Raw genomic sequence first — 24,735 nt, 5'->3', positions numbered from 1 at the left:
AAAAACATTCTCATGCAATGCAGTTTTATGGCAGTTTTCATTAGCTTTTGGTGTGTGTGGGAGACCAGGATGAGGACATAGGCATGGTACTCTCCCTGGCTGTGTTGGTTACAAGGTGGCCTGGGGCAGGTTACGAGCTCTGCATCCTCTGCTACGCTTGCACTCAAGTTCTCCAAGATGCCCAATGTTTTCTGAGTGTTGGCTCAGCAGCATGGACAGTGCCAGGCCTTCTGCTGTAGGGATCATCCAGGTTTCATAGCTGAAGCATTCCACATCTATCATCTTCCTGTGATCTTTATCATCTTATGGTGATCTTTATCTTCCCCCTGAGCCCCATGGCTTCTCATGAAGACTGGCCTTGGAGGAGAAGTGTTTGCCTTTGAAAGACCCAGGATTGGGTCAGATGAAGTAGATACATTTGAAAGTACAGGTCCTGCTGTGTTCATTCAAATGTTTCATATTGATTCTAGGTTAAGACAATGATGTAACACAGATGATTCCAAAGCTGCTTTGCTTGCACGTCACCAGCAGGTGCATCTGTGGGGTTTGTGACCTCATCCTGCCACTCATGGTCACAGCTTAGGGTGTCCTTTAGCTTCTCTGACTGTTGTTCTTCCCTAGGTGTCATGAGTGTGTCCCTCTCAGAGTATTTGAGACAGGCCTTGCTGGGTGCTCTCACTCTGGGTGTTACAGAACAGATTTTACATGGATTTCTCTCCACACATGTCCACAGGCTGTGACACGGGCAGTGTGTATTTTGGTCCTTGTTTCTGAGATGTTCTCTGAATATTCACACACCTAGGCTGTGAAATCTCTGATGTATAAGGGCATGCTCTCAGGCATTTACTGGTGGCTCTGATTCTGATGGCTGTGGTTGATACCTTCCCATAAGTCTAACACTCAGTCTAGTGAGATGGTGGCCCATCCTCCTGGATTCTTTCCTGTTTGTGCCTGTGCTGTTGGGCTAGGTACCTTCTCCCAGGCTGTGAGAACTGTTAATGTGCTCCAACTTACTAAAGAAACTTTTATAGGATTGGCTTTATGCTGATTCCTGTGAAGTGACAGCAACATGATAGGTGGTAAAATACCATATCCTTGCAGTAATCGGTGACAACACAAATTGGGATCTCATAAGGGCTAGTTGGGGCCTGGAGCAAAGAGGCTGATGGATCCTCTGAAGGGGTCCTGATAAGAGAGTTGCCCAGCATCCAATGGCTGCTCTGCACTGACAGGTGCTTCCTTAGTTTCTATCCAGATCATTGTTTCCTTCAAGCTGCTCCATCTGTTCAGAGTAATTCCACAGCTTGGAGCCAGAGAAAATCTCAGTTCAGTTTCATAAACTAGGGTCTGCTGTAAAGACAAGTCATTCCAGCTGCTGGCTTTGAGTTCTGTACTAGCATACCCTCTGGCCTGAAACTCCATCAGGACGGGGCAAAGTGCAGTCCATGCAGAGAGCTGAAAAACCCCTCCTTTCACTAGGCGAGGGACAGCCACCTTGTTAGTTTCAATAGGGCTGGTCCACCGAGCATATCATTTTTGGTACTCAGTTTAGCATTGGTATTGAAGGCTAGGAAGCATTTAAGAAATGTGGTTTTCTCTTTCTCCTCTTAGACCATGCAGGAAGATGATACATACCTGGTGCCTGGAAAGTGCTGTTTTCTCAATGGCCACTGTATCCCCTTGGAACTCTTCTTTCTCAATCCATCACTTCCCCGTTGATCATTCAGCAGGTCAGGGTCTTCTGAGCCACCATTCTCCTGCAAGTAGTTCCTTGTGCTGACAGATTTAAGTATCCCAGAAGTTTATCAAGTTTGCGATGGATGTGGAACTTTACACTCACCTGGAAGAGACTGACCCAATACAGAATACTTGGTGCTGGAGCCTTCTGCCTTTCTCTTTTGGTGCCCATGGTAACATCTGAATGTTGTCACAGAACATCTAGAGACAGTGCTGATGGTGATGGCACCAGCACCACCACCTCTGGGTAAGAAAGGCTCAGTGGTCTCTCATCGAAGGGGCCAGATTTTGACGTCATTCCCATCTCCATAGTGGGGAGTGCTGGGCCTGCCAGGCTCTTGGGGACACAAATGTGAGCTGGGTTCTCTTCTGAATGTGGAAGCAGCTGCTGGTCTTGCTTTTCAGGTGTATGACTCTTTAAGATTTGTAAGGTGGTAGTTTGGTGGGAAGGTGGTTCTGACAGTTGGGGCAGAGGCTACCATAAGGGAGGGTGGAGAATATTCAGAGCCATTAGTGACAAAGACCTGCTGATGGTCAGTCCTCAGGGAGAGAAATGATCAGTCTCTCCTGGTGCTATGCTGACCTGCAGTTCATGAAGAGCAGGGAACCTCCTGGTCCATCTGGATGGGACCCTCCCCATAGTGTAAATGGAAGGTGTGACAGTATCCATGTTGGGATCTAGGATCACAGGATAAAAAGCTTCATGTCTTCAGAAGCCTGAGACCCAGAGAGGTATGAGGAGGTGGGAATATGTCGTTTAGAATCTTGCCTTGTAGCTCAGTAATTTCACAGATCGGGAAACTGACGGTGTCAGAGAGTGAGGCGTTGTATATTGCTGTGTGGAGACTCAATCCACTGTATTCGTGAGAGTTTTCAGTTCTTTTTTTTCTTGATACTTGTGCATGTCCCAAGAAAGACAGCTTGTATGTGATCCAGGTGTGACCAGATACGTTCCACCTTCTATGCATTTTGCTTTTAGTTTACAAAATTGGGTGTTACATAGAACCCTTTTTCTGAGATTGGCGTTTAGCTTTACAGGCTGCTCTTTGGGTGAACTTGTGGCTGTGAACACACTTATCTCGGGGCGCTACCCCTATTTTAAAGGACACAGTACCCTTGCATTTTATATTGCCCATTTGTGTTTCCAGCACAGTCCATCAAGGGCCAGATACCTTCTGGGGTGACCACTGCCCTGGGCCAGAACGGTTTGAACAACCTTCCCTGTGTCTCCCTGGCAGCTCCTGGTGCAGGATCTGTCTGTGAGAACTGTTAGATTTTATCTTTTAAGAAAAGATAGGCCCCAACTAGCCCTTATGAGATCCCAATTTGTGTTGTTACCAATTACTGCAAGGATGTATTTTACCACCTATCATATTGCTGTCACTTCACGTGAAACAGCATAGAGCCAATTCTGTAAGTGTCTTTAGGTACTGCTTGGCATCTGTGGAGCCACAGTGATTTTCTGTAGCTGGGTTCCCCATGACATGGCATAGCATATTGGTCATATGTGTGACTTTTGATAGATGTCCTCTCCCTGAGGAGTTGTGTTCCTGTAGGGACCAGCCCTATAGGGTCTTGTGAGCCCCTCACTGCAGGTGTGGAGATGAGAAACTTTGAAAATAAAACACAAGACACCAAAAAAGAGAAAACAGAGTTTGGGCCCAGGGGTCCACTGCCAGCCAATGTGCAGAGTGCAGCAGTGGCCCCAAGTGCCTGGATGCTCTCACTTTTATTGAGTACAAAGCAGGGGGCAGGGTAGATAGGGCGAGGCAATGGTGGTCAGTGATAGGGTTAAGTAAATCACATGTCTTGAAGATAGGAGCCAGAACTTTCAAGTAGCCAAGGCGAGGACAAAAACTTATGTGTCATCACTTTTTTATACTTTTCAAGAAAGAACAAGGACATTAAGACTTACTTTAGTATTACTGATTTTATCTTTTGAGAAAAAAAAGGGACCAGGTGCAAAAGTGGAACATGAAAGTAGGCATGGAACGTGACCACTGAAGCACAGCACCACATAGAGACAGTTAAGTCCCCGGATGTCTACTGTCCCCTCTGTCAGCCTTCAGGCCTACTGCAAGAGCTTGGAGTGGAGATTTCTCCTAACTCCCCCCAGGAAGGAGACATCTCAGACAGCTTGGATATCTCCTTCCCAACCTGGCTAAGCGGCAGGCACTTTCCCAGCACTGGCGCTGCCGCACCTCTGAGGCGCCCTCCAGCAGCCTTTACATGGGCGTGACAGAGGGCTTATACCAACTGGCCTTAAGGTCACCTTCTTCCCAATGCCACTTCAGTTCCACACTTCATTTTGCACAGCTGCTATATTTCCTATGGTAGTATAAGTCATCAGTGCATTAGGAGTTTAAACAGAAATTACTGTATCGTAGAGAGTTGAGAGGGTTTAAAATGGAGTCCCTTGGGAAAAATGAAGGTGTTAGAAAAGTTCTTTCTAACTGGGCTGCTCTATTGGACAATGTGTTTCATGCCTTTAGCTGCCTTTAGAGACCCCTGCATTCCTTACCTTGACTCCTTACCTGTGTAACCTTCAGTGTGGGACCCTCTTCTGCCTCAGAGGTGGGACCAGCTCTGGCTGCTCAGTGAGCACCACATCTGGAATCCTGCCTCACCTCCAATTCTCCCTGCCTCTCTCACGGTCACACTGAAAGCACTTTCCTGACATTGCTCCCCCTGGGAAATCCAGGGAATCTCTGTACCTTCAAGCAAGATGAGCAAGCTCTGTTCCAAATCTCCCCTTCTCTCCCCCACTGCCATGTAGCATAAGACATTCACAGGTCCTCAGGACTTGGATGAGGATTTAGAGGATCCTTCCTCTGTCTACTTTATTGGCTCCTTATTTGAAAGTGATCCAAGGAAGCCCAGAGAGTGAAAGGGTGACAAAGTAGGGCAGCCATTTAAGAGGGCTTAGGATTGAGCTGGTCACTGATGGAGGTAACTGAGACTCAACCCTGCTGGGGCGCCTGGAGGAAACATGAGCTATGGATCTCAGATCTTCCCTCCTGGAGGCTACAGTCCAGTTTAACCCGCTACCTCTGTAACATTCTGCCAATTTTCTTCTTACCCCATGTATCTATTCCCCTGAGTTTCTCGGGTGCCTTTGCAGGAAAACAAGCTAGCTGAGAGGATGAGGGCATGGCCTGGGGCAGCTCAGTCATTCAAGTAGAATGTGCCTGCATTTCCGTCTCAGCAGAAGACAAGCTCAGTGCCTACTGCAGAAAAAGCTCCCCACTCTTCCTTACTGTGATAGGGGGACTTTCTCCTTCTGGGAGAGCTGCTCACACACCCCTTTGTCTTTCACCCTTGTCCTATATCTGTCTCCTGCAATGTCTATTTCTGTTAGAGACCTCAGAATGAGAATAAAGAGTTGAGATGACTGATATATTCAAAGGATGTTTTGTCTTCTAAGTCTCATGCTTTGTATCACAGGGAAGAGGTGAGAATGTTGGAAGCAACAGCTCAAATGTCATCTATTTTCTATTCGATATCACTTGAAATACACTTAGAACTGTTGAAGAAATTTGCAATGCACATGGGATATAATGCACATTATGGGTCAGATTTCCACTCCCATAAGATGTCAACTTTTACTAATTGCTATAGAACATGCTTAGGAATAAATTAGATTGAAACGATTCTAACGTTTAGTTTAGGTGTGCTTTCACATGGCACTAAGCTTCTAAGAACAGTTGTCATTCCATTTCAAATTGAGCCATTGATTATATTTTTGTCAGGATTTATTTTCCCCCCAACATTCCCACTTTCTTTGCTCCCTTGAGTTGGGGGGTGAGGTGGAATTGAGATTCCCGCCAAGAGACTCTGGCTTTGAATTGAAGTGTGTCTGGTTGCATAAGCTGGTGTGGAACACTTCTCTTGTTTGCAGTCCTGGCAGGATTAACCCAGGTACCTGCATCCACCATACCCAGAACTGTCTTCCTATGTAAGTTCTCACAGATGTGTTTGGTTCTAATTTTGCAATCTTCCATGGGTTTTCACTTCTCTTATCTCAGCCTCTGAATATGTCCTAGGTTGTTCTCTGACCCCTGCCTGACTGAACCTGATTGTTTCCACATGAGGGTCGTTGTTAAACCAGAGGATTTACCTTGCTTCCAGTGAGGTTTCTCACTTCTTTTCTGGTAGAGAAACTCACTCCACTTCATGCTCATAACATTGACTATATGGGGGAAGTATTGATTGGGTCTGGGTCACCAGAGTCTTCCCCCACTGGCTTCTGCATCTTGAGACCTCAGTCTCTGGTGTTCAATCTGCCACGCCATTGCTCCCTTTGCTGTGGTCAATGGTAGAGGTTAAGGGCCCAGAAACATTCATGCTGTAGGACTGGCCCTTCCAAGTCTCCTTTCCCTCCTCCCGATGTTCTCAGGTTGAGCCCCAAGCACAGCTGCCTATGGTCATAGCAGTCTGACCAGCTCTGATTTTCTTTCTTGCTGCGAGTGGGTTGATAAAGGATGTGGCTAGTTAGGAAAGCTCCTTGCTTCATGTCTTGGATACAGAATCAAGGTTTGCGTTCTAGCTCCAGGGCACAGTTGCACAGCCTGTGCTGTAACAGGTGTGGCAGGACAGCTCCATTCATGACAGGGCCGTTCCTCTTGTAATGACTTCTGCAAATGTAGATGGGATCTACCATGAAATCATTTCTATGTCAAAGTCTTAATCCCTCTGTCCTGCTGGTTTAAAGTCCTGCCCACAAGAAAAAAATAAGCTCAATTTTTAGCTTATTTGGACTCTTGGCATAGTATAGCGTGGGTCAGGGTTGGCTAGATTAAGTCTGCCTAACTGGGTCTTCTAAATCCTTGACCTGGAACTTGGTAGACTTGGGGGCTAAGAAGCTACTAACACTGGTACTGGGGGAAGGAGCCAGGCCTCATATGCTGTGTATGAAAACTGTCTAATGTACTCCGCAAGGCTTACACTTGTATTTTATTTGCTCACCTGTGACTTGAGCGATACACTTTGTTCCCTATTGATGCATGGACAGGTACATGCTACTTGGTGTGGATCTGTTGTTGAATTCATTAAATCTATTGAACCAAGGATTTTCTTTGATTCTACTAGCTGGCTCTGCAGCCTTGCAAAGTATTCCCTGAGTGAATGAAGGAATGGGTGTGTACGGAGTTATCTTAGGTTTCTACCTCTGTTCTGATAGATTCACCTTAGCATCTTTGTATCTCAATAGTTCTAATCCTGTGGTTCAGGCACAGATCATTATGGGTGTTAAACTTCTAGGGATGACCATTGCACTAGGGAAAAAAATGCTCGAAGAGGGACCTGGCCTGTCTCTTTTCCGTAGCTCTCTGCTTACGGTTACCCAGTGTTACTGGGCACTGCCTGGCATCTCTCCTGAGCCATGGTGAATTTCTCTAGCTTGACTCCTGCTGATGTGGTCTGTTGGCAATATGTGAATTTGTTCACAGATGTCCTGTCAGGGAATTTGTTTCCACTTCAGGCCTTGTTCAGCTGGTGCTTCTCAGAATCATGGATTTGACTTACAGTGTCCTGGAAATTTGGAAATCACCATAAATGAGGCTGTGTCTGCCTCTACTCTGGGCTATGCCTCAAATCTGAAAATGTTTCAATGAAAGGTAGCCTACTGCAACAACTGGGGAGTTGTGTCTTTCGCTTTCTTAGGGGATGTCTAGAAGAAATTGCAACTTTTCTGTATAAAGGAAGAGAAGAGGCTTTGACTTGTACTGGTGGTGAGAGGATTAAGTTACAGAATGACTGAGTCATCCTGGACACATCTTATTCCTCCTAGAGAAGGTTTGCTAAGCTGTCTTTCAGGCATGAACACAAATAAGTTTGGAATTTAATGAACAAAACTTATGTCATTGTAATTTCAATTAGAGATGCCAAGATGTGCTTCAATTCATTTGTGACGTAACTGGCCACTTACATCATGACCATGCCAGTGGGAGAAGAGTTAAGAGTCCTCTTCTTTCCGATATGAAGGGAAATTAGAGCGCTTTAGTCTGGACTCCATAAATTCCAACCCAAGTGCTATGGGCTTGAGGTAGATGATACTGTGGAAGTGATCCCAGAAACCCAGAGGGTGAAGTGCTGAGTGAGAGACAGGGTGAGGACAACAGCCACAGGTGGGCAGAGTATTGAGCTGATCACTGCTCAGTTATGTGTGGCTCAGTCCCTCTGGAAGTGCTGGACCGAACCACATCAAATACATCTCAGAAGACCCTAGCTGGAAACATGTGGGTCTCCAACTTGGTCTATCCTGTTGATGAAGCATAATCTCCGCAGAGCTTAAATGTCCCCTTGTGCCCTAGGCTGAGCAGCCTTGGTTGAATTTAGGGTAAGTGTAAGAGCCCTCACCTTGAGAAAGGGTCATGACAAAGTGTTCTGGTGGGATAGGACTGCAAACATGGTGCCATTCTGCAAAGCTGTGCAGACAACATGGAGGCCACAAAGGTTACTGAGCTCCCCAACCTCTGCCACACCTGCCTACACATTCCAAAAGTTTCCAACATTCCTGGAATCTTTAGGAAAGGGACAAAATTAGTCATCCTACAGTATGATTCTTCATGTTACATAGCTGAGACTGATATCCCTCCTCTTGTGAATGGTCTTCACCTTGTGTTAAGCCATGTGGATTGTAATGGAGGCTGACTTTGAGATGTGTCATCTTTAGAAACATCCAAGACTGCATCAACGCAAAGAGAGGTGTATTGGAACCATGGTCCTGCTGTGTTCATGGCTATGTGTAACCCTTGATCCAGCTTGCTTTAGACACCCCAGTCTGGGTGGCTTTAGATGTAATGAAGGAGAGGGATTCCAAGGCTACTCTGCCTTAACTTTCCAGCAAGTATTTGGGGATTTTGTGTAATCTGCATTCTGCTAAACCCTTGAGTCACAGCCAGGATTTCCCTTAACTGGTCTGCCTGATACTCTTGCTGCTTATGTCTTGTCAGGGGTTCTTCCCTTCCCTGTGTATCTGACATGGTCCAAGTGAGGTTCTCACCCTCTGGATATTGTGGAAGAGGATTAGGCTCTGATTTCTGTCTAGATAAGGCCACAGGATGTGGTTACACTGGCAGTGTTCAGGTGAGCCTGGCCTCACAGATCTCCACCTCAGACTCACTCACGTGGGTTGACAAATCTCTGGCTCTTCCTTAAGTTAGCACAAGGTCATCTCTCAGGGGCTGTCTTCAAGGTAGGTAGATGGAGTGCCTTAAAGAGGCAGATCCTTCAGGTGACAGTGCCTTTCATCTCCCAATTTCCCATTCGTTGTGGTTGATTGAGAATGAGGAGATGTGGGTTTCTATTCCCATGTACAGGGTAGGGATGTAACACTGAGCCCAAATTCCTGAAGTCCCAATGATCCTCCATCCTGCTCTGAAGGGCTCTTTGGAAGAATATAATTGAGAAATTAAAATGCTAACACTTGTCCTATTGGATTAGCTTGCCATTGTTTCTCTAATTAGAGGAAGTAAGAATGCCAGTCATGAGAACAGTGCTGCTTACCTTCCATGCTACAGTCATCCTTCTCCCTGAATGCTGAGGTTTGAAGATGCTCTGGGCTGACCCTGGGTTCCTTCCCAGTTGACCCCTAATCAAGCCCCTCATGGAGAGTCTCTCACTGGAGTCGCCCCACCATAGGATGTGTGCAGCAGCTCTGAGTGGGTCCTGTGAATCCCATACACGTATAAGGCAGTTTATGCAGGTTCTTGCCTGTGCAGCTGTGGTTCTGATGGCTGTGATTGCTATGTACCTGTAAGCACACACACCTACATTCCTGTAAGCTCTTCTGTAGTGTCTAAACTATGCTGGCTCTGCTGGACTGTTCAAGCCAGGTAACTTAGGACAGTGACAGAATTGGCTATCTTTTGCTTCCTTGTTAGGAGTTACCATAATATAATAGATAGTAAAATGCCTTGTCTATTCAGTCACCAGAAGAAACTTGTGCTTGTGATCTCATAAGAACAAGGTGAGGCCTGGGGCTTAGGCTGATGGAGCTTCCTTACAGGGTCCTCATGTGAGGTGCCCAGTGTCCAGTGAGCAGCTCTGCAGTAACAGGTTCTGCTTTGGGTTTCATCCTGAACGTTCTTCTGCCTTTGTGCTGCTTCATCCAAGCAGGATAGTTCCACAGCTGGAGCAAGGAAAGTCTCAGTAGCTGAGATTGGGACACTGAGTTCTCTCTGGAGATAATGTGTCAGGCTGCCTGCACTGAGATGCCTGTATCCAACCCACCCTTCAGCCCACAAGTCTATTAGATCAGGGAAACTTCTGGAACATGTAAAGAACTGAAAAACATTGATGTTCCAGCTAGACAAAGAACAACTGCTTGGTCCATTTTGGTAGGGCTGGTAAACTGGCCTTATTTCTCCAGCATGAGCTCTACTCACAGGGGCATCTAAGGCTGAGGAGTTCTAAGGACATGCGATGTCCTGTGGCTACTTCTTAGACCCTAGAAAGGAAGAGATACGCCTCCCTCAAGCCTGGAAACTGTTGTGTTCTTTTAATTATATGTCCTATATTTGCATAGAGCTCTTCTATGACTGTCTTCTCTAGAATGTTCAGCAGAGCTTTAAACTGAATCAGTGTTTACCTTGAAGCGAGCAGGGAGTTTCCCATGGTGACAGATTTAAATCTGCTGTGGCAGTTCAAGTCAGTGTTAGGTGCAATATTTTAGAAACTAACCCAGAGGAGATAGAGGAAATGCAGAACATGGTTCTAGCAGCTTGAGCTTTGCTTTTCTGGTGCCTTGGATATCCAGAGAAGCTTGTTGTCTCTGGCAGTCTGGGGATGGTGCTCATCAAGTCTGCATTAGCACAGTCTCTTTTGAGAAGGAAAAGCTCAGTTGTCTCTGATCCAAGAGGCATGATTTGAAATTATTCCCATCCTTGTGTTGTCTAAATACTAGGGCTGCCTGGCTCTTTGAGGCACAAGCATCAGCCAGATTTGTCTTCTCTGACCTGGAATCAACTACTGGTTTTTGTTCTCCAAGTCTGGGACCATTTTAAACCTGTATTTGCCAATAGTTTTTTTTGAGAGGAGCCAAAAAAAAAAACTCCTCTCAAAAGGAGGAGAGGATTGAGGCAGCCAAATAACGACTCTATAAAGGGAGAGTGGAAACTGTCAGTGTGGTCTGTGAGAAAGACTTACTGGTTGCCAGTCCTCAGAAAGGTCTGCCTCTCCTGGTGCTCTACTGACCTGCAGGGACCTCATGGTCCACCCTGAAATGTGATCATGTTCTAGTTCCAGCCTGTCTAGTGCAGAAATGGTGAGAATGCTTCCTACTGTCTTTGTCCACTTGGTTGTCAAGAGAGGATGATACTTTGAGAAATGCTGCCGTTTCTTTATGTTGTCTGGAATAACTGGTATCATCTCTTGACCGGTGAAATCTAGTGAGGAACTTATTCCAACCACAGAATTTTTGGGGGATGGGTTTTTTAAAATTATATATTTGTTTATTCCATAGAAAACCTAAATAATCAGGATCTACTTTTCTGTAAAATGTAAGATGCATCCTCCATGGCATTGATGCCTGTTCACTTCAAATACAAAATTACATGGATGCATTTAATAATGTATACAACATGTCTACTGGGATGCTAGAATGACACCAATTTAATTGCCTTCAATTTTCTCCTCAGGAGTTTTCTCAGAGAAAGATGAGTTATGAGTGCTTATATGAAATAGAAGGAAAATATCCACGAATTATTCTGGCTACATTCAAAGTAGGTTACAAAATAAGCATTCTAGACAAGACTTGCATCAACTTTCTATATCTGCTGTAACAGGTGAGGACCAAGTTACCTGCTTAAATTAGAGTGATGGAGATCCATAGATAGAAACTGCTTTCCCTTAGACAAATGAAGGTGTAGGCACAGTTATATCTTACCTGGTTTTCTAGTGGACAGTCTATTTCCTTGACCTGTCCCCACTTTTCATCATCCCATGATTCTTGGTTTTTGGCTCTGTTTTTGCCTTCAGAAGCTTCTACAGCTGCTCTATGTCTTATAATCCAATTCTTATTCTGCTAACTCCATCTTCTTTCTCAGTTGAATCAGCTTTGGATGACCAAGGACCTCCTGTATAATTCAGAAATAGCTCTGCATCTTAGCTGATACTGGCAAGGTTAATTCCGTCTGTCCCCTGATTTCCCCTTGTCATGCCCCAAAACATGTTCACAACTTCTAGGACTAGAATATGGAAATCTTAAGAGTTCATGAATTTGTGGCATATTCAGTACCTTGTTGGAAATGGGCTGAGGAAGTACAGAGGAGGAGATATATGGAACTGAGGACAGGGAGAAGAGCAGCCATTAGAGCAGGCAGGATTGAGTTCCTCCTTTGTGGTGGTGATGGAGGCTCAATCCTGCTGGGGACCTTTGAGCCAACAATAATGAAACTCAGAATGTCCTTCTGGGGTGACACTCTGGTCATGGACCATCAACCTTATTGGTCACTTTTTCCTCTACCGCAAGGCATGAATTTCTTGGCTCAGCCAAAATATGACTCTGCATAAAAGCAAGTGGGCCTAGAGGATGAAAATACAGCTTGGGGTAGACTAGTCATTCAAGAAGCCAATGCCTGGATCTAGCTTTAAGATGGGCTGGCTATTCCTTCCTCCATTGTCCTCGGATGAGGGTCTTTTCCCTCTGCTGGAAAGATTTTATTTTCCCCTGAGCTGGAAGAAATTCTTTACACAGCCCTGTATTTCATTTACCCTTACCATCTCTCCCTCCCACAGAATAAGAAAAATCTGAAAATAAAGAATTAAGTCATTCTTTAAGAGAAGTTCATTCAAGTTTCATTCTCTAACACAAAGTGAGATTGTGTCTTTAAAGATCTAGTGTTCCTTTGAATGCCAATGTCTCACATGTCATGAGTTAAATTGTAGAGGAAATGTGCAAATCTCATTCCTTCAAGGGGATGTACTAGAGGTTAGGGCGTGTTAAGACTCCATGTACTTAACTCTATTTGCTGTTACAGCCATGACGTCTCAGACACTGATCCTTAAATTTTCTCCAGAGAAGTTTAAATGTTGAAGGTAAAGTTGAACTTCTCCTGTAGGTTTTTCTTACCCATGTACTTAGCACCAATAGAAATAGGATTGATCAGAAAGCTGGGATCCTGTGCTTACTATGGGTGACACTGTGCTTCTCCTTGATACCCAGTGCTCACCTGGGATTTACTGACCTCCTGCCCAAAGTCCTGAGCAAGAGATTTTATGGGATTGAAAAACAGCTGTTGATTATGCTTTCTAGACATTGGTCCCCTTTGCTTTATTTTTGGAGATGTTCAAAATCTTTGGTGATTGAGTTTTGTTTCTTCATAGCAACCTATATATCAAAGGGGAATTCCCCTCTCAAGCTCGACAGCTCCTTTAGTGATATCTAAACTTCCTACCATGTCTTGTCCTTCTGTTAGATACCTCCTGTCACCTATTGTTGTACTCATAACTCTGTGATTTTGAAAAACACTGCCATTGTGATCCTTGTCCTTGTTAGGAATTTCCATCAGTGTTTGGAGAATGTCACAACTGTAGATGTGGGTTGGTGGCCGTGAGAAGACATGTGTTTACAAGAATCTTTTTTGGTAAGAAATGGTTGTGGAATTCACTAGGAGTGAGTAAATTCTTGTTGCAGGAGGCAGTGTTTGTGCAAAGTCTGTCATCTTCCATATAAGCCAAGAATCCTACACTGAAGAAAGGAGGGTTCTCTCTCATCCCTACTAAAAGTCAATACAAAGTTAGTATTCTACACTATGACCTTCAATACTGACAGGCCTAACAGGGATGTGCAGGAAGATTGTGTGTTCTACAGTGCATTTCTCCTTCAGCTGCTTTGTTGCTGATCTTCCCCATGCTGCGTGATCCAGGAGAGTCTACAGTGGTAGCTGACCTAGGGAGCAGGCTATAGAGATAAGCCATAAATACAAGCTTGCATTTCAGTGATAGTTCTCCTGGGTGACTGTTTGATGTCTTGGAGGGTTGATGCTACAGCTGGAAAAAGAGAATAGAGTCAACATTGGTTTCCATGGGGTACTCCAAACTGATCTCAAATCAGTGAATGCTCTAATCTTTTATGTAAAGTATCATAGTATTTGTGAATAACCTATACATATCCTGTTGTATATTTAAACTCATCTCTAGACTATGATACCTATTAAATGTAAATGCTGTGTATGTAGATGTTATATTATAGCATTTAGGAAATAGTGACAAGGAAAAGTTTGCATGTGTTCAGTACAGGTGTAACTACCCCAGGTCTGAGTCCATAGTACTCAGCACCAACATAACGTTTTCTTTTAGCATTTAGACTTCTTTTTAGTGACCTGAATGTGAGTGTGAAAACTCACCAAAACCTTGGTTCTTCATTCCTGGTAACTGTTGCATGATGATGATGAATGTTGTATGGCGCCTACAGCCACCCTGTTTTGTGGTAAGGTGACATACGGCACTGTAGTTAGCAATAAGATAGTAGTGTAACTGAAACTCTGACATGACAGGGACCGTCTGTATCTGAAGAAACAGGTTCCAGTTGTAGATGTTTATGGTCTATATGTTCATGCTCAATAGTACTGTCTGTTTACATGGAGTATCTTTTTCATCCCTTTATGTGAGTCCTTATCTCTTAGGTGTGTTTCTTGAAGTCAGAAGATACTGGGTTGGTGAATTATTATCTATTCTGCCATTCTGTATCTCTTAAGTGAATGATTTAGATAATTTCCATTCAGTGTTTTGAGAGGTGAGGAACTATATGATTCGTCATGCTGTTTCTGCCTGAATGCCTTTTTTTCCCCCACTGTGTTACTGTTTTACAGGCTATGTGAGATGTGTGCTTTAAAAAGGTTCTGTTCTGGCTGGGCACAGTGGCTTATGCCTGTAATCCCAGCACTTTTGGAGTCCAAGAATGGAGGATCATGAGGTCAGGAGATGGAGGCCAACACCGTGAAACCTCATCTCTACTAAAATACAAAAAATTAGCCAGCTGTGGTGGTGCACACCTGTAGTCCCAGCTACTCAGGAGGCTTAGTCAGGAGAATTACTTGAACCCAGGAGGCAGAGATTGCAGTGCGTGGAAATTGCATCACAGCACTCCAGCCTGGCAACAGAGCAAGACTCCCTCTCAAAATGTCCTGCTCTAGTGTATTTTAAGGCTTGTTTCAAGATTTAGAGCTCCTATAGCAGTTCAATGTAGCTGGCTTGAGAGTAGTAAATTCTGTCAGCATTTGTTATTCTGAAAACACTTTATCTTTCATTTATGAAGCTATGTTTTGCTGAATACAAAATTCTTAACAAATAGTTTTAAGGACGCTAAATATAGAACCCCAGCCCCTTCTAACTTGCAGGGTTTCTGCTGAGAAATCTGCTGTTAAGCTGATGGGTGTTCCTTTATGCTTTTTCCTCACAGCTCTTAAGATTATTTCATCTTGACTTCAGACAGCCTGATGACTATGTGCCTAGGTGTAATGTTTTTGTGATAAATTTCCTTGGTATTCTTTGAGCTGCTGGCCTTTGGACGTCTAGATCTCTAGCAAGGCCAGTGGAGTTTTCCTCGATTGCTTCCTCCTAAGTTTCCCACACTTAGATTTCTACAGGAACACCAATTATTCTTTGGTTGGTTGTGTAACATAATCACACTTCTTGCATGCCTTTTTGTGGTGTTCTTTGTCATATTTGGTTAGTTCAAAAGCCTTGACTTCAAGCTCTGAAGTTCTTTCTTCTACTTGTTCATTTCTATTGTTGAAACTTTCTAGTGTCATTTGCATTCAAGAGTGTCTTTCATATCCAGAAGTTTTGGTTACTCTTTCTCCAGAGATTTTTTTGTCCATATTCTGTATTTTTTTACTTTGTTTTCTTTTTTTTTTTTAATTGCATTTTAGGTTTTGGGGTACATGTGCAGAACATGCAAGATAGTTGCATAGGTACACACATGGCAGTGTGATTTGCTGTCTTCCTCCCCTTCACCCACATCTGGCATTTCTCCCCATGCTATTTCTCCCCAGCTCCCCCCACCCTGCTGTCCCTCCCCTATTCCCCTCAATAGACCCCAGTGTGTAGTGCTCCCCTCCCTGTGTCCATGTGTTCTCATTGTTCACCCGCCTATGAGTGAGAACATGTGGTATTTCATTTTCTGTTCCTGTGTCAGTTTGCTGAGAATGATGTTCTCCAGATTCATCCATGTCCCTACAAAGGACACGAACTCATCGTTTTTGATTGCTGCATAATATTCCATGGTGTATATGTGCCACATTCTAAGTTCTTACCTTTCTCCAGTGCCTTCTTGAGTAGCTTAATGTACCTTCTGAATTTTTTCTGACAAATCAGATTTTTTCTTGGTTTGGATTGACTACTAACGAGCTAGTAAGATCTTTGGGGGTGTTAAAAAAATGTGCTTTATCATATTACCAGAACTGCTTTTCTGCTTCCTTCTCATTTGGATAGACTGTGTTAGAGGGAAGATCCTGGGGCTCAAGGCTGCTGCTCAGATTATTTTGTCCCATGGGGTGCTCCTTTGATGTGGTGCTCTCCCCCTTCCCCTGGAGTGGGGCTTCCAGAGCTGAAGTGCAGTGATTGTTACTGCTCTTCTGGGTCTAGTCACCCAGCCGAGCTACCAGGCTCTTGACTGGTACTGACGAGTGTCTGCAAAGAGCCCTGCGATGTGATCTGTCTTCAGGTCTCTCAGCCATGGATACCAGAGCCCGCTCCAGTGGAGGAATCAGGGGAGTGAGGTGGAGTGTGGAAGTTCTTGGTGGCAGTTTTGTTTAGTGTGCTGTTTTTCTCAAATTCTGGTTATGCTAACAGTGAAGTCGTCGTGTGGACAGACTCAGAACCTTGGGTTAGCCAGGAAGTTACAGGCGGTGAAATGAGCGATTTTGTCCTTTCTTGGAGTAGGATTGTTCTGAGTTGCTGTAATGGCTTGAGTTGGTTGTCCTTCAACCAGGAAGTGGCACTTTCAAGACAGCATTAGGTGTGGTAGTGTAGGAGGAATGCATGCTTGACGTATGGGTGCCTGGATAAGTATTTGGGTTTCTCAGGTGATGGGCAGGATGTTCCAGCTAGACAAAGAACTGATTGGATCGTTTCGGTAGGGCTGGTAAACTGGCCTTATTCCTCCAGCATGAGCTCTGCTCGCAGGGGCACCTAAGGCTAAGGAGTTCTAATGACATGCGATGTCCTCTGGCTACTTCTTAGACCACAGAGAGGAAGAGATACTCGTCTCTCATGCCTGGAAAGTGAAGTGTTCTGTTAATTATATGCCCTATATTTGCATAGAGCTCTTCTATGAGTGTCTTCTCTAGAATGTTCAGCAGAGCTTTCAACGAAATCAGTGTTTATCTTGAAGTGAGCAGGGAGTTTCCCATGGTGACAGATTTAAATCTGCTGTGGCAGTTCAAGTCAGTAGTAGGTGCAATATTTTAGAAACTAACCCAGAGGAGATCGAGGAAATGCAGAACATGGTTCTAGCAGCTTGAGCTTTGCTTTCCTGGCTCCTTGGATATCCAGAGAAGCTTGTTGTCTCTGGCAGTCTGGGGATGGTGCTCAAGTCCGCATTAGCACAGTCTCTTTTGGGAAGGAAAAGCTCAGTTGTCTCTGATCCAAGAGGCAGGATTTGAAATTATTCCCATCCTGGTGTTGCCTTGATTCTTTCTCTTCCCCTGGACAGTTAAACAGAATGGACTCTGTAGAGTCGGCTTACCCTGAACGTATCAGGCAGCTGCTTGTGGTGACTGATACCTGCTCTGACAGGTTCCCAAGTCTGTTACAGTTACACAGCTCCTTGGAAACTCGTCCAGAGGAGGCGAAGGACTAAACACTGAGCACGCGGTGCTGGAAGCTTCTGTCATTTTCTCTGATGCCTTTGGTACCAAGTGAATGTTGTCCTACAAAATTAAGGGGCGCTGCTGGTAATTGTTGATCATGGCCAAAACAGCACCTTCTCTGGGCTAGAAGACTCAGTAGTAATCAAGAACCAGGATTCCAAAATCACTTCCATCATAATGGGTGGGAGTGCTGGGCCTGCCAAGCTCTTAGGGGCCGCAAGCGTGAACCTTCTACCATTTGTATTTTGTGTAATTTTTTTAGGAAGTGACTCTAAGAGCCCGAGAGGTTCCTAGCTGTTGGTCAGGAAGACCTTGCTGTAGCAGGTGCTTGGTGAGAAATGTTCTGCTCTTGGGAGCTGTGCAGACCGACTGCTGATGAATAGCAGCAATCTCATGCTTCACTGTGAAACAGGAGCCTCTCTAGGATGGAGAATTTCAGGAAGCACTGGGTTGTCTAGGTCAATCCACTTAGTTGATTAAGAGGAGTGTTATGTGGAAAATGTTTATAATGTTTGAAATAATTGTCATATAATTGATGTATTTCTACTTTAGTTGGAGGTAGAATCCAGGAGAGAAGATACTTCATTGTCTATTTAGTTTCTTTTACAGGAAATCTAAGTAACTGTTTTTTTTTGTTCTGTACATTTCAGTCTATATTAAGACAGTTGTGCCTATGTATTTGACACTTAAATATGTATGAATGTGTCCATGATAACACTCACATGTGTGTCCTCTGGAATGCCAAGAGGATATGTGGGAATCTTTACTGTATTTTTCTCATCACTTAGCATTTCCAGGTAGAGTTATGAGGACTTTCGTTAGTAATACAAGGTAAACTGTGGACTTTTATTGTGGACTACCCTGAATGTTGAACTTAAATGTTCAATTTTCAAACAGGTACTAGATTTCATGTGATGTCATCATTAGTGAGTTGAGTTAGCACAACTTAAGAGGTTTGCAAATTGGAAATGGGGTCACTTGGAGAAAACAAATGTTGTGGGCAAAGTTGTGTTTCTTTCTAGCTGCTCTGTGAATCGATTTGTTTCCTCTTTACCCAATTTTAGAGACCCCTGCTTTCCTTGCCTCATGGCTCTGTGTGTATCTGTCAGTGTGGAGACCCCGTCAGTGTCAGTGAGAGGCAGGACTCCCTTTGGCTGCAGAATCAGCACATCTTAATCAGACTCACCTCCATTTACCCCTCCCTGTCCTACTTTCTCACTTTAAACATCATTCTGACAGTGGTCCCCTAGGACAACCAGGAGAAGGATGATATTTTATATAGATGGTAACAAATTGTTTTCTAAATGCACAATGCAGAGAACTATTTAATTATGTACTGCCATTTCTTATGGTCATTTCAATAACTGGGATGGTTTCATGGGCTGAGCAGGGCAGGACCCATAGGTGTTCAAACTCCATGTCTGAGGCCACAGAGGGTGCCATGAACTCAAATACCTGAATGTCCCTACTTTAGGGGCCGAGGAAGAGGGGCTTGTTGCAATGACCAAAGCAAATACATTCTATTCTCTTGTCCTCCTTATTTTAACCTTTTCATTTTTCTCTGGTCAGGGAAAATCTCCATGTGATCTTTAGCCATATTCTTTCATACTAATTTCACATATTTTTATGTACTTTTTCTAGCTAAATATTTTTGTCTTATTTGCCTAATGTCTGTTCCCATAACTTTGAGGATGTGAACTCCATATATCATTCTATTGATTAAAATTAATGATCTTCACTGAGCAAGGTTTTGTTAAAGATAATAAGTGTCTAGTCTGTTTGTCCTTTGGGTTCTTGTAGGGCTATAAAACATGTCTGTCTGTATTGAGGAAGAGGCTCTATCAGGAAATGTTTCTGTTCTTTACTTGGAGGGGATGTTTACCAGGATTGAAGGTCATAATGTATATCTGTATTTCCTCCCAAGGTCTGATGTCTTTGGTCCTGCTCCTGGAAACTTCCCACAGGAATTTGAATACTAGAAGGATAGAGGTGGAAGTATATTGTAGCTTGTCTCTGGATTCCTTTAGCACAAATAAAAATTGTTGCAGACAGGTTGAGGATGGTCATCATCGTAGGCAATATTGTGCCTTCTGTCCTGACTGTCTAAGGCACCTGTAGGAAGCTTGGAGTGAGATTCTGAAACCTTTACAGTTGCATGGTGCCACACTGCTACTGTGCGCTGATGCTTAGCTCAACACCGCCCTTTCTGGGTGGAAGAGACAGCTATTGATCGTGCCTTCCAGCTGTTAGCCTTGGTCTAGCTTTTTCTTGAAGGCTTTCCTAATGGCGTCAGGTCAGAGATTGTAGGAGATTGTAATAAGGAAAATAAACAATTCCAGGGCTTCTCATAATGAATTTCTTAGCCACACTACAGCTCACAAGTGGACTGACTGAAAGAAGCATGAGAAGGCACAGAACCCCTCATCTTCACACTGAGAAGAGGGCTTGTGAAACACAGTGAGCCTCATGGCCAGTTGGGAAGTCTAGGGATGTGGGCATCTTACTCTGGCAATAAAGCTGATAATTCAGGGTGTGTACTTAGAGTCCTCATGGTCCTCAGAGATGAGCCCATATGACTCCAGGGTGCTCTGGTACTTCCTAGGAAAATGGTTTGATTCTTTTTGTATTGATCTTTGCTGGTATCTCATTAGTCATGCAACAATTGGGGCATGTTTACCTTCCTTCACTTTGGGTTTTTATCTTCATTACTTGCCTCAATCCTTGTTCCTTTTACTGGTGAATGGTTGTCTTGACGCTGGCACAAAATGAGGATGAAACTTCATTGTCTTCTGGTATAGGGTGAAGAAAATCTTACAGTAACGATGAACCGGAAGGTTGTAGCCATCCCATCTTGCTGTCTGAGCTCTTTCTTTGAATAGAAGAGTCCTGTCTAAAACTGAGAATGTGTCTTGGGTACATTCAGCAGCAAGGCAGATGGTCAAGGAGCTCATTCCTAGTCCCTACACATCAATAAACCACCTCCCCAGTAGGATCTCTTGACACACTTGTGGTCTGGTGGGTGTTGTTCAATATGTGGCTACAGAGGGGTCTCGGTTACTCTGGAACTTCTAAAACTGGGAAATTCTAAAGCTGAGAAGACCCAGGCTTAGAAGTCACTTTAGATTGTGTGTCACTTAAAGATGAAAAACGTCGTTAAAGAGCCAGTATGAATCTTCGCTACCAAAACATATATTCATAAAGATCCCTATTAGAGAGTTCATTGTGGGACCAGATCTGGGGTAGTCTGAGAGCACGGAGCTGGTTTCCCTGTTCCCTTCAGGGACAGAGCATGTGAGGTGCTGAGAACTTCTCAGATGATATAAGTTAGAAACAATGAGATGTCAGTATGTTTTGAATCATCCCACAGTCCAATAGATAGAAACGTAGAGTCTAAACTCTTCATTACCTGGCATATAAAATTGGCTGTTGGTCCTCAACTTGTTAGAACTCTTAAGTCTCACTATGGTTCATGCATGAAAAAAGTAGCTGAATGCAGTGGCCCATGCCTGTAATCCCAGCACTTGGGGAGGCTGAAGTGCACAGATCACCTCCGGTCAGGAGTTCAAGACCACCCTGACCAATGTACTATAAACCTGGTCTCTACTAAATACAAAAAATTAGCCAGGTGTGGTGGTAAACTCCTGTAATCCCAGCGACTTGGGAGGCTGAGGCAGGAGAATTACCTGAACTGGGGGGTAGAGGCTGCAGTAAGCTGATATTGCACCATTGCACTCTAGCCTGGGCAATAAGCGAAACTCCATCTCAATAAAAATCAAAAGGGGTGTAGTAGAATATAACAACCCATTGGAGCCAAAGGGGACTTCAGTGGAAACTTACACACTCATTCAAGGTAGCACTAATGATAAATGTCACCTTTCCCCGTTGTGTGGATGTGGCTGCTTTCCCTTACCTGCTTTTACCCTACCTGCTAACTAGCATTGAATGTATCCTTAACATTACCACAATCTTAAAAGGACCCTCCACTAAATCTTACATGGAAAATTGTATGCTTTAATTTCCTGGTTAGTAGTCTGTTCTTGGAACTTTTCCTTAGTTGAGACAGATGACTAGTCTCACACCAGGCTAAAGTAAACCTTCTTGCAGATGTCACAAGGATTATCTAAATTGGAAGATCCAGGTTTTGGTTGCAGCTGTTCTAGCTATGGCAGAGGCTCAGTAATATTAATGTCAGGATCTCCGGATGTTGAGGGCTGGAGGTCATAAAGCATCCATGATCGAGGCTTCAGAGCTGCTGATGCTGTAGTCAGAAAAACCGTTGCAGAATAGTTTTCCTTTACATCATCAAACAAATCTGGCAGTAGAGGGTAGGTACTCATAAAGTGACACAGCCTTCTTTCCATGAAGGGATGGTACTGAAAGACCATAAGCTTTAAAACTTGTACTTGCTTATGAAAAGTACAAATAAAAGCTTGATACTTTGAAATACAGCAAATGGGAAATGTCTGGTCTTGGGTGTTCATGTGGGCACCTGGAATGATGTGACAAGAAGGACATTTCTCTATGGTTGAAAGCCTGTGCTTCAGAGAAATACCTAACAGAAGAGAAGGGGTGGAATGCTATTATATGGCGCTGTCCCCACCCAAATCTGTAATTGTAATAGTCCCCAAGTATCAAGGGTAGAACCAGGTGGAGATGATTGAGCCATAGAGTCTCAATCAGTTGAGTCAGTGAGCCCCCTAGGCCACTGACCTGAGACTTGGAATACTGCATCTAAGAAGGAACGGAGTGGTATCAGGGCAGGGAGTGAAGCTTCAGATAGATGCTGCTGTGTGGAAACTAAGTCCACTGTACTGCAGAGGATTTATAGTTCCAGATATATATTTAGTATTTAAGCATGTCCCAAGGATGAAGCTTATTTCTACTGAAGTGTGGCCAGGTGTATTCCACTTGCTATGGATCTTGCCTTTATTTTATAAAATCTGTTTTCTCAAAGACCCTTCTATTTTGTGGGTTTGCAACCTTACAGGGTTTCTCTTAGATGAAAGAATGGGTGCATGGGTGTGAACAGAACTGTCTCGGGTTCCTACCTGTATTCTGAACACATTTCAGTGTCTTCACATGTCAAAGCCCCACTCCTGTGTTTGCGGCACAGTCCATCAGGGATGATACAACATCACGGTAGGCACTGCACGGGGGCATAAAGCCTTGAAGGTGGATATTGCCTGTCTCTGTTCCACAGCTCCTTGTTCACTGTTTCTCTGTGATACTGGATACTGCCAGGTGTCTCTGCTGTGCCACAGTGACTTTCCCTCTCAACTCCTTGTGATGTGGAATGTTGGCTGGCTTTGGTTGTGCTCACAAGTATCCCCTTAGGGAGCTTGTTTCCACTTCAGACCTTGCTAAGCTGGTGCTTCTTAGAATAAGGAAGCTGAGTTGGATAGTGTCTTAGAACTTGAGTCACCATGAATGGGGATGTGTCTGCACTACCTTAAGCTTTGTTTCACATCTGAAAGTATTTCCATGGAATGCCATTTTCACAATAACGTAAAGATTGTTTATTTTTGGGTCTGGAAAAACAGGAAGTTTTTCTAGAATAGAGGAAGCAAGGAGCCCTTGTCCTCCAGTGCTTTTGGTGGGAAACACTTTTCATAGTCACCTGTGCATACTGTATCTACTTCCTGCAGAAGGTTTGCTCACTTGTGTCTCAGGAATTAGCACAAATAGCTGGGATTTAAATTGAACAAAGCTCACAATTTCATGTTAACTTCAAATAGAGACTTTGAAATATATGCCCCGTGTTATTAGATTCCTGGTATAGGAAACTTGGTATTTTTACATCATTCAAATGAGAGAATTCTTACTCTTTCACTGTTTTGATTGAAGTATGAAAATGCTGAAGTCTTAGTTTGAATTCACTGAATTCACAATCTGAGACCTGTGCTTGGTATATCTAAACTTATGTTTAGAAGTGATCCTGGGAACCCAGAGGATGGAGCAGTGAAAGGCCTTGTGGGGAGAGCAGCAGAGATAGGCAGAGCTTTGGGCTAGTTGCCTCTAGGCTTTTGTGGTTCAGTCTCACTGGGAATGCTGAAAGGAAATACTTTAGAATCACCTCAGGATGTGCCTCCTAGGAGTCCATATTCCGGGATTCACTCTCAAACTGACAACCCATTGGTCGAGGTTAATCTGCTCTCTGCACAGCTGAGATGGCCCTTCAGACCTGAGGCTGAGCTGCTTGGGAGAATTTTGGGAAATCCTTAGGACAATGACCTTGAAGTCATGGGAGAGGGTCCTGGTGGGATGAGACAACATGCGTGGTGCTGTCTTCCACTGCTGTGCTGATGAGAAAAGGGAAGTCTAGAGGATGACACAGATTTCAGTCTCTCACACTTGCCTATACTTCCCAGATGGATCTCAGTGTTCCAGGGTGATATGGTTTGACTCTGTCCCCATCCAAATCTCACCTTGAATAGCAATAATCCCCACATGTCAAGGCAGAACCAGGTGGAGATGATTGTATTATGAAGCTGGTTACCCGCTACTGTTATAATAATTCTCATGAAATCTGATGATTTTATAAGGGATTTCACCCTCTGGCTCTCATTCTTCTCTTGCCTGCCACCATGTAAGACATGCCTTTCACCTTCTGCCCTGATTGAGAGTCCTCCCCAGCCATGTGGAACTCTGAGTCCATTAAACCTCTTTTTCTTTGTAAATTATACAGTCTCCTGGAAGTCTTTATCAGCAGTATAAAAACAGATTAAGACAGTACAATAGTACTAGTAGATAAGGCACTGCCATAAAGATGCCCTAAAATGTGGAAGTGATGTTGGAACTGGGTAACAGACAGGTTGGAACATTTTGGAGGGCTCAGAAGAAGAAAGGAAATGTGGGAAGATTTGGAACTTCCTAAAAACTCAAATAGCTTTGACAAAATGCTGACAATCCAGACTGAGGTGGTCTCAGATAAGATGAGGAACTTGGAAACTGGAGTAAAGGTGACTTTTGCAATGTTTTAGCAAAGAGACTGGTGGCAATTTGCTCCATCAAAGTGGCCTAGAGATTTGTGGAACTTTGAACTTATGGGAGATGATTTAGGATATCTGGTACAAGAAATTTCTAAGCAGGAAAGCATTCAGTGAGTGACTTGGGTGCTGTTCAAAGCACTCAGTTTTATAAGGGAAACAGAACATAAAAGTTCAACAAACTTGCAGCCCAATCA

General features: G+C 43.9%; 1 long non-coding RNA gene across 1 annotated transcript in view; it reads left to right on the top strand.

Moving 5' to 3' along the window:
• LOC144581841 (uncharacterized) overlaps positions 1-24,735 on the top strand; it is a 211,062-nt gene that overhangs the window by 167,540 nt on the left and 18,787 nt on the right. Inside the window, exon 2 of the long non-coding RNA XR_013533204.1 lies at positions 1,612-24,735. This exon is cut by the window's right edge and continues 18,787 nt beyond it. This is a non-coding gene — a long non-coding RNA (uncharacterized LOC144581841). The remainder of the gene's footprint in view (positions 1-1,611) is intronic.

This window comes from Callithrix jacchus, chromosome 3 (genome assembly GCF_049354715.1).
Source record: "Callithrix jacchus isolate 240 chromosome 3, calJac240_pri, whole genome shotgun sequence".
NCBI classification, from domain to species: Eukaryota; Metazoa; Chordata; class Mammalia; order Primates; family Cebidae; genus Callithrix; species Callithrix jacchus.
This window is presented reverse-complemented; position numbering and strand designations above follow the sequence as displayed.